At 35.1% G+C, this 13,726-nt stretch overlaps 1 protein-coding gene across 3 annotated transcripts in view; it reads left to right on the top strand.

The window, feature by feature from the left end:
* Positions 1-1,488: 1,488 nt before the first annotated feature.
* The window catches only part of faf (ubiquitin carboxyl-terminal hydrolase-like faf), a 1,099,079-nt gene continuing 1,086,841 nt past the window's right edge, over positions 1,489-13,726 (top strand). For all 3 annotated transcript variants that reach the window (XM_090401226.1, XM_090401227.1, XM_090401224.1), the window contains exons 1-2: positions 1,489-1,513; positions 4,415-4,455. The gene's annotated coding sequence lies outside the window, so the exon portion shown is untranslated. The remainder of the gene's footprint in view (positions 1,514-4,414; positions 4,456-13,726) is intronic.

Raw genomic sequence — 13,726 nt, 5'->3', positions numbered from 1 at the left:
TAAATTTGAATTCTTTGTGGAGATCGTCATTAAAACTGCAGTTTCGCCTCTTTGACAATGCAAGGATATATTTATAGCTTTCAAAAATAAAACTGAAAACTTTAAAAAATAGGAAATTTAAACCACAGCATTGAATAACAAAGCCACGGTTAGCATATAGACAAAACCAAAACCAACGCTACATCAGAACAGACGCCGCTTCTGAGAAGCGCAAGTGTTACCAACATGTATTTATTATATCCTCTGAATAAATCACTGCAGATATCGATATTTAGTATCGATCCATGGTTATACAAATTACTGATATCCATGATATCGATGTGCGATATAGGTTATGCATAATAATTTATGATTGATTACTATTAGAGTATATTTATAGTTTTTATTAAAAACGGGACAAAATTGCATTTTTATTAAAACGACCAGACGGCTGGGAAATATGAAAAAAAAAAAAAAAAAAAAACGGCACTGTCCCGTTCAAAATGGTACGTATGGCCAGCCTGTGTGTGTATGTATATATATATATATATATATATATATATATATATATATAACTAAAAATGCTCGATACGATCTAGAAGAAAGCAATTCATTTAATTCATATATATCTCTCTGTCTCGTTCTCCACAGACGCCCTGTTCCGTATTGTGCCTTTTTTATAGGTATTTTCGTTGGCTTTGGCATAATAAACTTGCTACTGCTGTTCCTACAGTTTCCTCTATACATTCAAAAACATGTGCTGCAATTATCAGTCATATATCAGTCTTCAAATTGATCCAACCAATTGTTCATCCTTCTCTTTCATTCTGCCTTCTCTAGCTTTGAAACAGCATTCCTGCCATTACACAAAAAACTACAACTTCTACCTGTTCAAGAAACACATCAATCGCTTCGAATTTTTTCCTTTATTGTTCACACATAGCACCGATGTACTCTAGGTTTCGCAAACTCTTGTTGGTTGATATCATCATCATCAGCCTTTTTTAAATCCACTACTGGATGAAGACCTTCCCAAGATTACTTCACAACTGTCTCTCCTTTCCCGTCACTCCTGCAAAACTGATGATATATAGGTCTCCGTCGTGGTCGTTTTTCCTCTCGAGGAATCCAGTCCAGTACTTCTTTTGTTCATTGTTGATCTTGTCTTCGAGCAATATACCCAGCCCACTGCCACTTCAGATGTTTCACTCGGTTGTTATCTATATCTATCTATAAAAGTCCATTTTTGACTTGACCGATTTCGCTGACTCGAAATCAGTAGTGCAAGATGAACAAATTGTTATTTTCCCATTCACACCTCATTCAGGATTCTTTTTCTGAAGCAGTGTTTCTATTCCCTTAAGATTATTTAAAATACGTGTCCAAAATCTGTTATCTGAAACTTTCGATCCAGGAAAATTCTTACTTACTAGATGGCAGTAGTGAATTTTTGCTGATAGCTGTGGAGATGCAAGCAATGTAAGTTATCACAAGTTAAGGGTGCTGACATTGACAGTAGTTAGGGTATAAATAAGTAAGTTTTGGAATGCTCTGAGAAGCTACTCACTTTGTTAATATTACAAGTGATTTACACATATTACCTTAGAACACATACAAATTATTATTTTTGGATCATGGTTTGTCCAGTGGCATAATTAAATGTTTCACCGGACTATATCCCGTTTCATTTTAGGGCAGGTCTATTCTACAACAGATTTAATGTTTTTATGTAGGGTATCCATTAAGTAATTTTCAAATAACTTTATAGGATACGCAATAAATATTTGAAGGGTGTATGTTGAGATAGCATTAAACATTAGACGTAACTACGAAGCGTGGTCGGCATTTTGATTATCAGCATTGATTACTCAAATTATTGGTAGGCCTAATCATATATTTTAACGTTTATTTAATGTTCATTTTACAGAATACTAATGTAGTTTTTCAAAATTTAATCACCGGAGCTCATAAAACCATCATGTAATGATCGTTTATTTTATGCTTTTAAGTATTTGGATGGATTTTGTTTATAAACATGTTTCATTCACTTTCACTATTACCTGTCCAGGATGTTTCATTAATTGTTCGGTATGATCACGTTTGTTATTATTTGTGAATTCTAAGAAGAAGAAGGAAAAAAAAACCCCGGTTTTGTCCGGGTTTATGGACTGGACTTATTTTAAACTAAATTAAAAAAATTTCGACTAAAATGGAAACGTATAATTAAAGGGACTTGATTTTTACATTTTTTAAAATCATTTATTTGTGAATCTAACTGGGCATTTTATTGTAATTGTCAAAAGTTGTTCACTGTATTAAAGTCCCATCAATAAATTGAAAATAATGCAGTATAATCATAGGAAAGCATCTGCTTTGTCATAAGTGTCATTTGTATAGTAACTCATTTTATTGTTTCGCATTTACTTTGGATATTTACAGTAGTTAACGTCAATCGTTTACAGTCTTTAGGGACTTCCATGAAATTTTATATTATCCTTATCAGTTCGATCTTGCAGTGCCAGGCTTCTAAAACCCGAGAAATATACTGCTTTAGCACAGCTGATGCAGAAATTGTGATTAGAGCTGACTTCATGTTGGAGTACTTTATATTAACCTCATAGTATATAGATTATTTTTATTTTCAGAACAGTTAAAAAAAAAAAAAATTAGTCCTGAATGCTCATTTCATTAATTTTAAGAATTAGAATGTTGGTAAAACAAAAAGTAGCTCCAAAAGCAAAACTTATGCACAGTTATCTAATATTTTTTTAAATATCAAACCCTGAAATAACCATGCTGTCCTCAAGTACTCTTTTTTTAAATTTTTTTTATTTATAAAAAAACAACCGAGAATAGTATTATTATTTTCAAATCATGGTTATTTTTTTATCCATTCATCTAACAGTGGTATGAAACTAGCTTAAAAAAAGTAGACATTTAAAATTAGAGCAACAAAACAGTTAAAAAATATCACTCCAGCCAGTTTAACTTTTTCAGTTGTTTATGCTTTATAAAGAATTAACTTTTTTTGTGTGTGTGTAAACACATTCACGTACCGTGAGTTACACCCTCCTGTAATGGGTGATGGATTTCTTGTGTGTGCAATTGAGGATTAATATAAAAATTGTTTAACTGAATGCTTCCTTGATTAATTTGTACTAATCATATAAGATTGTCTTAGTATAATAGATAGCTGCAGAGGTTTATGGGCTTATTTCTCTAATATTTTAGCTAAAAGTACTCTTTATGATAATTAATTTGTATGGACTAATTATGAAGATCCAACTTTTGTATGTAGTATTTTTAACGATTTATATACAGTTCACAGATTTTATCTTATTAACAATCAAACAAAACTGTTTCCTCTGAAATTTTAAACATATTGTTTTCTTTTGCTTTCACTCCTTCGAGTGTTGATCAGCAGATGTCTGGCAGTGACTATAGCTACTCATCTGACCACTATTTCCATCTATTGCATTGTTCCACTCATTTCATTTGCATTTTGTGTTCTTGCATTCTTTCATGAGTGGGAAATAGTGCCTAACTGGTTGCAGAGGATGTGAAAAACCTCTAGAAGGGCTTTTCAACTAAAGATGAGTTAGACAATCTCATTGAGCCATTGGGGATTTTTACCTCCTTTACTTTTTTTTTTATGTGAATCATCTCACCCACAAAAAGATGCTATCTATAGTATGTACTATAGGAGGGCTAGAAGTAAGGTCATCTTCAGTCCTGCTCTACAGGCCAAACACGGCACTCTTTCTGAAGCCACTTCTGACCTCCAGTAGGCAGGATTGTAGTCTCATAGAAGGCAATGAAATTCTTCTACCATTTAAAGACAGTAGCAAATTATCATTTCTCTTAGTGGAATTTGAGCTTACAGTCTGTTGGAGAACAGACATGTTAATCGCGTAGCCAGTCAGGCTTGTGGAACTTGGATTTTTTCATTCTGAAAAACAGGCCAGAAGAACATCATTGAAGAGACATAATATACTGGGCTTGCAGCTGTAGCTATTTCAGACATATTTCCAAATAAAACCGAACACGGACAGGTCAAACTACATTTATCATTTTCCTTGTTAAATATTTCTCCTTTGGATATTTTCATCTGTAGTTCAATGTGACCTTTATCTGAGTGCAAATACTATAGTTTTACCTGTTGGTTGAAAGCATTGCTATATAAAAGAGTTGATATCTAGCAGAAATACAGTACAATTTTGTTACACTCCTGCTTGTTACCTTGTGAACCCATATATTAGCTATAATGGTTCATTTTGCTATGCAGAAAAAAAATCTTATAACATACAATTATACTAAGTAATATAATGTTTACTTCCAGTACCTTTTGTTTTAATATTTGAGTGGTTTCTTAATACTCTTAGTCAATCTAAGAGGATTATAAATGGCTAATCAATTTGCTTTTTATAATTTCCAGTTTTAGGAAATTCTTACAAAAGAAAGAGGCCAAATATAAAGGTAATCTTGTAATTTTTTTTTCTTTTTTAGAATTAAAAATTCTTTATAAACTTAACCATTAGCAGGGTCTTCAATTTCAATTATTATTATTATTATTTTTTTCTGTAGTTTTCTAGAAATTGCATATTATATTAAAGTTTGTCTAGAAAATCTCCCTACCTCATATTGGTTTCTGTAGTTTTGTGTAAAATTTATCTGATAAATGTGACTATAGAAAGAGAAGTTAAAATTTTAAAAGGAATTTAATGTTAAAATCAGTAATCCGAACTAGGAGAGAATATGGAATATCTTGTAGTGCAGTGATCATAATGATTTCTTTCCACTAAGGAAGATTACTTACATAATTTCATTGTTCATATTGTTTTTCAAGAAACAAATATCTAATTCAGATTATAGCATGTTGAAATTTGTCGAGATGGTAGTCTGCTCCAGATTGTTCTTCTGGGATCCAAATCAGTACTAAAAGGGAAAAAGTATAAAATTCTCTATAGATATTACAGATAAAGATTATGCAGGCATTGGACCTTCATTACTTTATGTATCTCTGGTAAGAGGTTAGAGTCAGGAAAAAAAATGCTGTTAATGAAAATTTCATTAACTCAGCCAGCCTGGCTGGTCGAGTGGTTAGCGTATCTGCTCTCCAACCAAAAGGCTGCGGGTTTGAATCCCGCCATGGGCATGGATGTTTGTGATTGTCTGTGGAAATACTAGTGGTAGTGGTTGGCGTTGGTATAGTTGCGGTCAGTTGGTGGAGAGAGAGCTGTAGAGCAGGTGTCCTCCCACGATGAGTCTTTGGACTCTCTGGAGGTGTCTAATAATAATAATAAAATGCTTTTATAGCATAATTGAAAGGATGATGTGACATGCATAGACTTGGCTTTGAATGTGAGGAATTTTTATGTTCATCGGTTGATGACAGGCTAGTCTCATATGGTGGTATCAGGGTTTTTTGCTAGCAGAACAAGCAAATCAGCTGGAGAACTCATGTAACTAATAGACAAAAACATGCTTGTTGGGTGAATTATGTAGTGCGGTTATTGTTTCATTAATAATAATAATGAAATGGCATTCTAACAATTCTTAATGTGTTAATGGAAAAATTGTTTTTTCCCATGAATACATCGGGTTTCGTAATTTAGTATTATATATATTTTTATTATTATTATTATGATGGGTGACTCCAGGGAGTCCTTAGACTCATCGAGGGAGGCCCTAAACATCATGTCCACACAACTATACGACATTCTCACGGTATCTATCATACCTTGCCTTGAACTCGCTCACTGTCATAGCACCCACAACAGACTCTGGCAGCTTATTCCACTCATTTACCACTCTAAAAGTAAAGAACCCAGCTCTAATACCCTTGCTAACTACACTCTTGCCCAGCTTCCATAGGTATCCCCTAGTTCTCCCACCACCACCAGTTCTGATCTCAAAAATATCCTCTGAATTAATCCTATAGAAACCCTTTAGCAATTTGAATGTTTCAATCATATCTCCCCTTTTCAGCCTATCAACTAATTTCTGTAACCCGCAAATCTTCAACCTGTTCTCATAAGGTTCATTCCATAGACCTGCTATCATCTTGGTCACTCGCCTCTGGATTCTCTCCACCTCCTCCCCATCAAGAAGAAACCTAGATGACCAAATCTGTTCACAGTAGTCGAGATGAGGTCTTATCATAGCTCGGTACAGAGGTACAATAACTGGCTTGTCTCTGCTCGTCAAAGTATTTTTCAACAACCAAGTGAGTTGATGAGCTGATTTAGCCACTTCTGCAATGTGCCCCCTAAACTTCATCTCCCTATCCACCACCACTCCCAAGTCCCTGGCCTCATCGATCTCCTGGAGTTCAGTTTATTTTCAGCAGTAAAATTTTTATTTAACACCATAGTGAATAAAATGGTGAGTTCACTCCTGTGTAATGTTTTACCACTGTGTATTGTACTATGAATAATATCATTATTTATAGTATTCATAAATAAACAGTATAAATTATACATTTTACATAGATAGAAATAGGGGATATTAAAGATTCATCCTTATTTCATATCCAAAGAAAATAGAAATGTTGAAAATTTCGAATTTGGCTGTAGAGCATATGAGAATACGATTCTCAACATCGGAGTTTCCTTCAAACGATATGAGCACTGCACATGCATCTGTATATTCACCTTTTATTAGTGCTTTTGATAAAGATTTCACTGGCCTGTTAGCTATTTCAAACTGCTTGGTTTTTATCAGCATCCAGGCAGCTGTCAGGCCAGTAAAACTTTTATCAAAAGTACTGATGAAAGGAGAATATATAGTTATTTCAGCAGCACTTACATATTTTAAGTAGTGCAAGCTTAGGCAACTTTGCTGAGAATTGTATTCTCATAAGCACTGGTCAAATTTCAAAAGTTTCTAAGTTTCTGTTTTTCTTTGGCCATGAAATAAGGATGGAGCTTTATTTTCTTCTTTTTCTGTGTACTGGTATTGTTGAAATGCTTTGGCTCTTTTGATTATACATTTTAAATTTATAAACTAACTGAAACTGTGAAACTGTTGTTTTTCACTCTCAGTGATGCTGTTTTATGATATGTAAGACAAAATATTTGTAAAATATTTTTTATTGTGGCACACATGTGACATACTTTGCTACCTACATATGTGACATACTCATACTTTGCTACTTGGTTAATTTGCAAAAATTTTGTTCTTTATGAGGACCATCATATCATTTGCCGAGGAGTTCCTAAGTGTTTTTTAATGGAGAACCCATCCACAAGAGATTGTTCAACCTATACTAGTACTATGAATGTGCAATAAGGAACTTGCTCACATTTGATTTGCAAAGCTATGGATTATATTTCTTAGGAAATACGTGGTAGAAAACTGTTCCAGAAAGGCAGCAGTGGAAGGGATGACATTTGTTCTGTGGCTTTTGAGTTGAACTGTGATATGGTGCTGACTGCTGTATGCATCTGGATGGATTTGATAGATGGAGGGGGAATTATCGATGCCAGTCTGATGAACAACATTTCCTTGGAACCTGTGTGAGAACTAGGGCTTAGATAGGCAGCAGGAATTTATATTGGAGCAGGAAATAAATGTTTCCATGCTGATAAGAATTATTTAGATGATTCATTTTGTTCATAGGTTTGGCTCAGATGGCCAGAAACAGTAATCTGACCAAGGATATGAGGCATAGAAATTGCAAAGATTTTCCCATTTGACTTTTTTGTATGCTATGCAATGCATGAATGTGAGTGATTCTGTATGTGTTGCAAATCTGTCTCTGCAGATCTGCTCATCATGGTATGGTAAGTGTGGGAAGTTTATTTCTTTATGTAATCATGGCTCTGAAGCAGTGATGCCTGACAATTTTCTTGGGATCAAAGTAGCATTGCTCTGAAAGCCTGCAGATATCATCATTTAGAGTTGCATTGGTTTCAGAATGATAGCATTATACTTTTTGTTTTCTCTGTCTCAATCATGTCTTGAACTGACGAGGCAATAAAGTTGTAAATTTGCTGTCATTGTTGGTGGTAGGCATGTTAGCATTGATACCTTATCTTGAATTGATTTGAGCGTTCTTTCAATTGCATCAATTTTCCAGGAGAAGGTTGTCAAGCATGATAAGGTACTGTTCCAGGCTGTCTGTTCTTTCTGAGATTGCACTGTTTAACAGAGGGGGAGGCACAGGTGACAGAGGGTCACCAGAAAAATAGCTTGCTGAGGTTGCTTAAGAGTTTGAGTTCTGATTCATTGATCTTTGCATAATTGGCATGAATCCTGGCAACAAAAATTGCATAGAAAGCTCTTTTTTTTTTTTTTTTTCCTGAAATGTCCAATTTCCAGCCTCATAACTTTAAAACTTCAAGAGGTCTGTCTGCAGTAGTTGGTCTTGAAGATCTCTTTCATTGCTTGCTTTGTTGCCACCATCTTTTCTGCAGGGAGCTTGATATTAGATAGAGGGAAAACGTTTTTTGAAATGCTCAGGGTATTTACAGTTGGTTTAGCATTCTTCAATCTTGAGAACTATTTTGAGAACTGTACTTTCTTTTGGGGCAGAAGGTTGTTTAAAATCACTTTCAAAAATGATAAAATATTAAAGCACAATTTTCAAGTAACACAATCTAATGAAGGAAAGTATGGGGAGAGAAAAGAAAATATGGAGGTATCACATAATAATCTGATGAAATTCCAGCCCTTGAAACTTATGTAGTAATCTAAGGTTTCTGTCAGTAGTCCCATAATATTGTTTACACATCATCTTTGTAGCACGGGGGTATGTAGCTCTTGACTACATTCAACTCATTGAAGTGGATCATATCAGGACTTTATGTAGTGGACTGGGGAAAGGGCATTGCTGAAAATTTAAAGATTGCTAATATCCCTTCCCCTGCTCATTAGAATATTGGAGATAAACCGTATATTCCACAGGACTTCAGTAACAAATAGTATTTTTGTTTATATAAAAGTTTAAATTAGTTTGTGAAGGTAGGTGTCAGGTAACAATAGGTAAGCATGTTATTAAGGTAAAATGATAAATATGACTTACCTTGATGGACCTGTGATTTCAGTCAGGATTTCTCCATGACTGCTGGTCATAAAGAGTCCAGCTATTCCTGTCTTGGGCCTTTCTTCTCCATTTTCTTCCAATTTTCTTAATCATTGGGTCTTTCCACCTTAAGGCTGGTCTTCCGGGTTTCCTTTTGGTATCTCTCAGATACTAATTTGTTATTCTGACTGTCCATCTATTGTCTCTCATTCTGGCGAGATGTCCTGCCCATCTACTTTTGCTGTTGTAGATTGCTTTTATTACATCTTTGAGTCCAGAATTCTTCCTGATTTCTCTGTCTTATGTGGTCTATTTTATTTATATTGCACATTGAGTTGTTTTTAAGCTTTGTTCTTCTTTTAAAGTTGTGTTCCATGTTTCACTGCCATAAGTTAATGCTAGTAAAATGTGACTACTGAAAAGGTGGGCTATTATTTCTATATCTATGTTTTGGTTGGTGATTGTTGATTTTATTTTGTTGAAGGCTATCCAGTCAGCTCTTTTTCTCCTTGCTATTTCATTTGATATGTCGTTATTCATTTTTATGGACTGTCCGAGGTAGATGTAATCAACTTTTTCGATGGCGTGGGATTCTAGAATAATTGTGTAATCTTTACAGTATTCATTTTTCATCCATCTTGTTTTGTCTGAATGTATTTCCAATCCAGTTTTTTAGCAGTTTCTGCTTATGTCATTCAGGCATTGATTATAATAGTTCGGGGGGAGTGAGATATTAATATCACATCATCGGCGAATAATAGGATATTTAACACCATCAATGTTTATTCCACCTTTCACACTTTTTCAATGCTGTCCAGAGTAGATGTGAAGAGATTAGATGATAAGACATTGCCTTGACATACTCCTCTACTTAAGTTAATTTTAATCAGGTGATTGAAAAGAATGATATTTGTTGTGCCTTCTTTGTAGATATCTTTTATGAGCTGGATTTATGCTATTTCTACTCCTTGTTCTATACTGCATTATGTTCAACAGTGTCAAATGCCTTTTTAAAATCTATAAAAAGAAGACAGTGGAATCTGGTATTCTCTGCATCCTTCTGTTAGTTGAGTAATAGTTTGAATGTGGTCTATTGTTGAAAAGCCTTTTTTGAAACTTTGTGGCTATTTTCATTGATGGATGTTTGTATTCTGTTTTGGATGACTCTGGCGAATATTTTATGTGTGTGTGATAATAGACAGATGGATCTGTAATTACTTATGTCTTTCTTATTACCTTTTTTATGCAGAATTGTGGTCTTTGATGTTTTCTATTCAGTAGGTGCTTTCCTTAATTGTATAACCCTATTAGTGGGGGACCTCACCCCTACCAAGCACATCTCTCAGGTGACGGATGAGGGGAGTCCAAGCAGGCAGCTCTGAATAATGATAAGGAGTCATGGACCAAAGGCGCACTTCAGAACCATGGTCAGGAAAAGTGCTGTAGAACATACTATAGGTTGACCTGCCAACCTTTCATATATGGGCCCAACATAAAAAAAAAGTAGAAGAAGAAAAAGGCCCTCAGTCTTGCACGGCTCTTTGCAATCCCACCAAGGTGGTGGTGAGAGATCTGCAAGAGCAGGGGGTGCTAGAATCCTGCAGGAGGTAGACCTCCATCTGAAAATTCGACTCTGTTTATTGGTTCTTTCAACACTCGAACTCTGTCTTCTAACTCCCATATTGATTTCCTGTTTCAAGAAATGCAAAACATAAAGTTTGATGTCCTTGCTATTTGTGAAACCTGAAGGAGCTCTGAATTAACAGCAAAATGGAACAATGACAACCAAATTTTCCTGGGAGCTGCAGATAACACTACAAGTGCTGGAGGAATTGGCTTCATCATAAACGAAAAATTAACTAAAAATAATATTTCTTGCACAATCCATTCTGAATGACTAGAAACACTAAAATTAAAAATAGGAAAATCAATTACAATAAAAATAATAGTAGTCTATTCACCTACTTCAACAGCTGACAAAGAAGAAATAGAAAACTTCTCTGAACACCTACAAGAAACATTACAGAAAAAATCAGCATACACTATAATAGGTGGGGATTTCAATGCAAAGATTGGTATACACGATCCATTGATGAAAAATACATTGAACCGTGGGGGAAAGGGGAAAGAAATGAATGAGGTGAACTCCTGGCAGAATTTGTTGAAGCAGAAGGCTTTACATTATGAATAGTTTCTTTAAAAAGAGAACTGGAAAAAGATGGACTTGGCAATCCCCAAATGGAGAGACAAGAAATAAAATTGATTATATTCTAACAAATTGCAAAAGAATAATAAAAAATGTTGACGTCATTGGAAAAGCATACTGCAATATTCATTCAGACCACTGCCCAATAAGAGCCACCCTCAAAATACATGAAAAAAAATGAAGAATGCATATGAGCACAGTCCAATCATAAAAAATGCTCAAAACAGATAAATCCAGAAGAATTAAAAAAAAAAATGTGGAAGAAACTGACTGGAAATTAAAAAACGACATCGACAAAGATTTAACAAACTTTAATAATCATTTATTGAACTGCAAAGGAAGAGCCTCCTATGAACTTCCTCCTAAGACCAGGGAACGCCTATCAGCAAAAACAATAGAACTATTGAAGAAAAGAAGAGTACTAAAAGATACAGGAAAAGACCATTTAGAATATAAAATTATCTGTAAACAACTGAGGCAGAACATCAAAGATGACTATAATATATATAGAATGACAAAATTGTCAGAAGCAGCTAGGTTCCATAGTAGCCTAAAAAAAGTAGAAAAAGAAATGCCTAAAGCAACCACTACTATCAGCCTTCATAGACAATCAAGGAAACAGACACACGAACAGAGGTTAAATGAAAAAAATAATAAAATTGTTTTATGAGAACCTTTACTCATCTAAACAGGTAGTCATAGTGCCAGTACCAGATGAAAATTTTGAAAATTTGGAAATACCATCTATCCTACCTGAAGAAGTAAAAATGGCTATCCACCATGTGAAAAATGACCGATCACCAGGAATTGATGGTATAAAATCCGATGAATTAAAATATGACTTAGGCTTTATTAAACTTGAAGGTTTGAGATTAGAGCTTTAAGACTTGGGGATTTGGGGGTGATGGCAAAAAGAGAAGCGGAGGGTCACCAATCAGATTGCTCCCTCCCCAGAATTCTCTCTATGAGACTAGATTAAAGATTTGTAGGTTACAAAAATTGTTTGGTATGTGCAAAAGAGCAGCAAATCAGTGTTGTGTTTTCACGTGACTGATAATTGCCACATTTCGACTACTTTAGAGTTTCTTATGGATTAGGAAGTGGTAGAAAGGATCCAGAATGAATGACCAACTTAGTGACAGGTCTGTGGACTTTTTTTTACCCCCCCCCCAAAGCGCAAGGTTGCAAAACCTGTAGGACATCAGTTATCAAGATGAAAGAAGGAACCTGTTAATATGTTTTTGAACAACTCGAAGTTATAGTCTTTAGGGAAAACTGTACAAGGGACACTTCTAATGTACAGAAGTAGATGAAATGAAAGAGGAGGAGGGTGAGAGGTTGGCTTGGTGTGTTTGGAACTGGATTGAAAAAGATGCTGACTATCATGTATTTATGGACTTGTGGATAAGTGGTGGTGATTTAGCAGAACAGTATCCTTGAAAATATCTGTAGAAGAGACATAAGGCAGAAACAGTACTTTGAAAAGTAGCTGAAGTGAGCCGGTGAGAGAAGTGGAGGGTCACCAATGAGATTGAACCCTCCTGGGAATTCTCTCTATGAGAATAGATTAAAGATTTGTAGGTTACAGAAATTGTTTGGTATGTGTAAAAGAGCAGATAGATTAGAAATATAAGTTATTAAAGGAGTTTTAAAGGATTAATGCAGAAGTAATTTTTCAATGCCAGCCTTTTTGGCTGAGTGGGTAGTGTACCCACTCTCCAACCAGCCAACAGTTTGAATCCTGGCATGAATATTTGTGTTGTACTAATTCTGTGTGGAAAGGGAATTGCCCTACCACTTCCAGCACACCTGAATCCCAAAACCCTATGAAGTATGGGAGTGATCATATGGCATTGAAGAAATGATATTGTGACCCCCCCCCAAAAAAAAATAAATTCACTTCATGGCAGAGAACTCAGGATTGCTCATGGAAATTGTCTTGAGGATTGATTGGTGAGTAGCGAATGAATGGAGCAGATTATCTGAGTCAGTCAGGGCTCTGTTCTGTCAGTGAAGTTTGATAGATGTCTGCATGTGTGGGCCTTTCACAATGAGTTTGGACTTCTTGAAGATACCTGTGTAGTCTGAAGATAAATGGATTTTGTATTGACAAGGTATTGTGTATTGTTTCTTACTTACCCACTAAAGGAGACAACTATAAACGTTGCAGCTTGAAGTGAGATATTGCAATTAGCTCTGAACTGTTTGTGCTAAATGGTCATTAGTTTCCACTGTGATATGGAAAGACTTGAGAGAATCTAGAGGTGGGTGAACATCTACTTATTTCTGTCAGCATCAACGATTCCCTTTGATTGGAAAAACCTGGGTTTGAATCCTTCTAGTATGTGAACAACTCTTATGAAGGCTTTTCAACTGAAAGTGAGTTAGCCACTTGTACATAGAGGTGGCAAGGTTTTTGCTCCCGGAAACTTGGGTTTTTTCGTTTGCAAAACAAACAGCCTTGAAGAACACATAATTAACAGATATAATATGCTCACTCCATATCTTTAGTTGCT

This window comes from Typopeltis vanoorti, chromosome 12 (assembly GCF_054136105.1).
Source record: "Typopeltis vanoorti isolate ZY-2024b chromosome 12, IOZ_Tvanoo_1.0, whole genome shotgun sequence".
NCBI lineage: Eukaryota > Metazoa > Arthropoda > Arachnida > Uropygi > Thelyphonidae > Typopeltis > Typopeltis vanoorti.
This window is presented reverse-complemented; position numbering and strand designations above follow the sequence as displayed.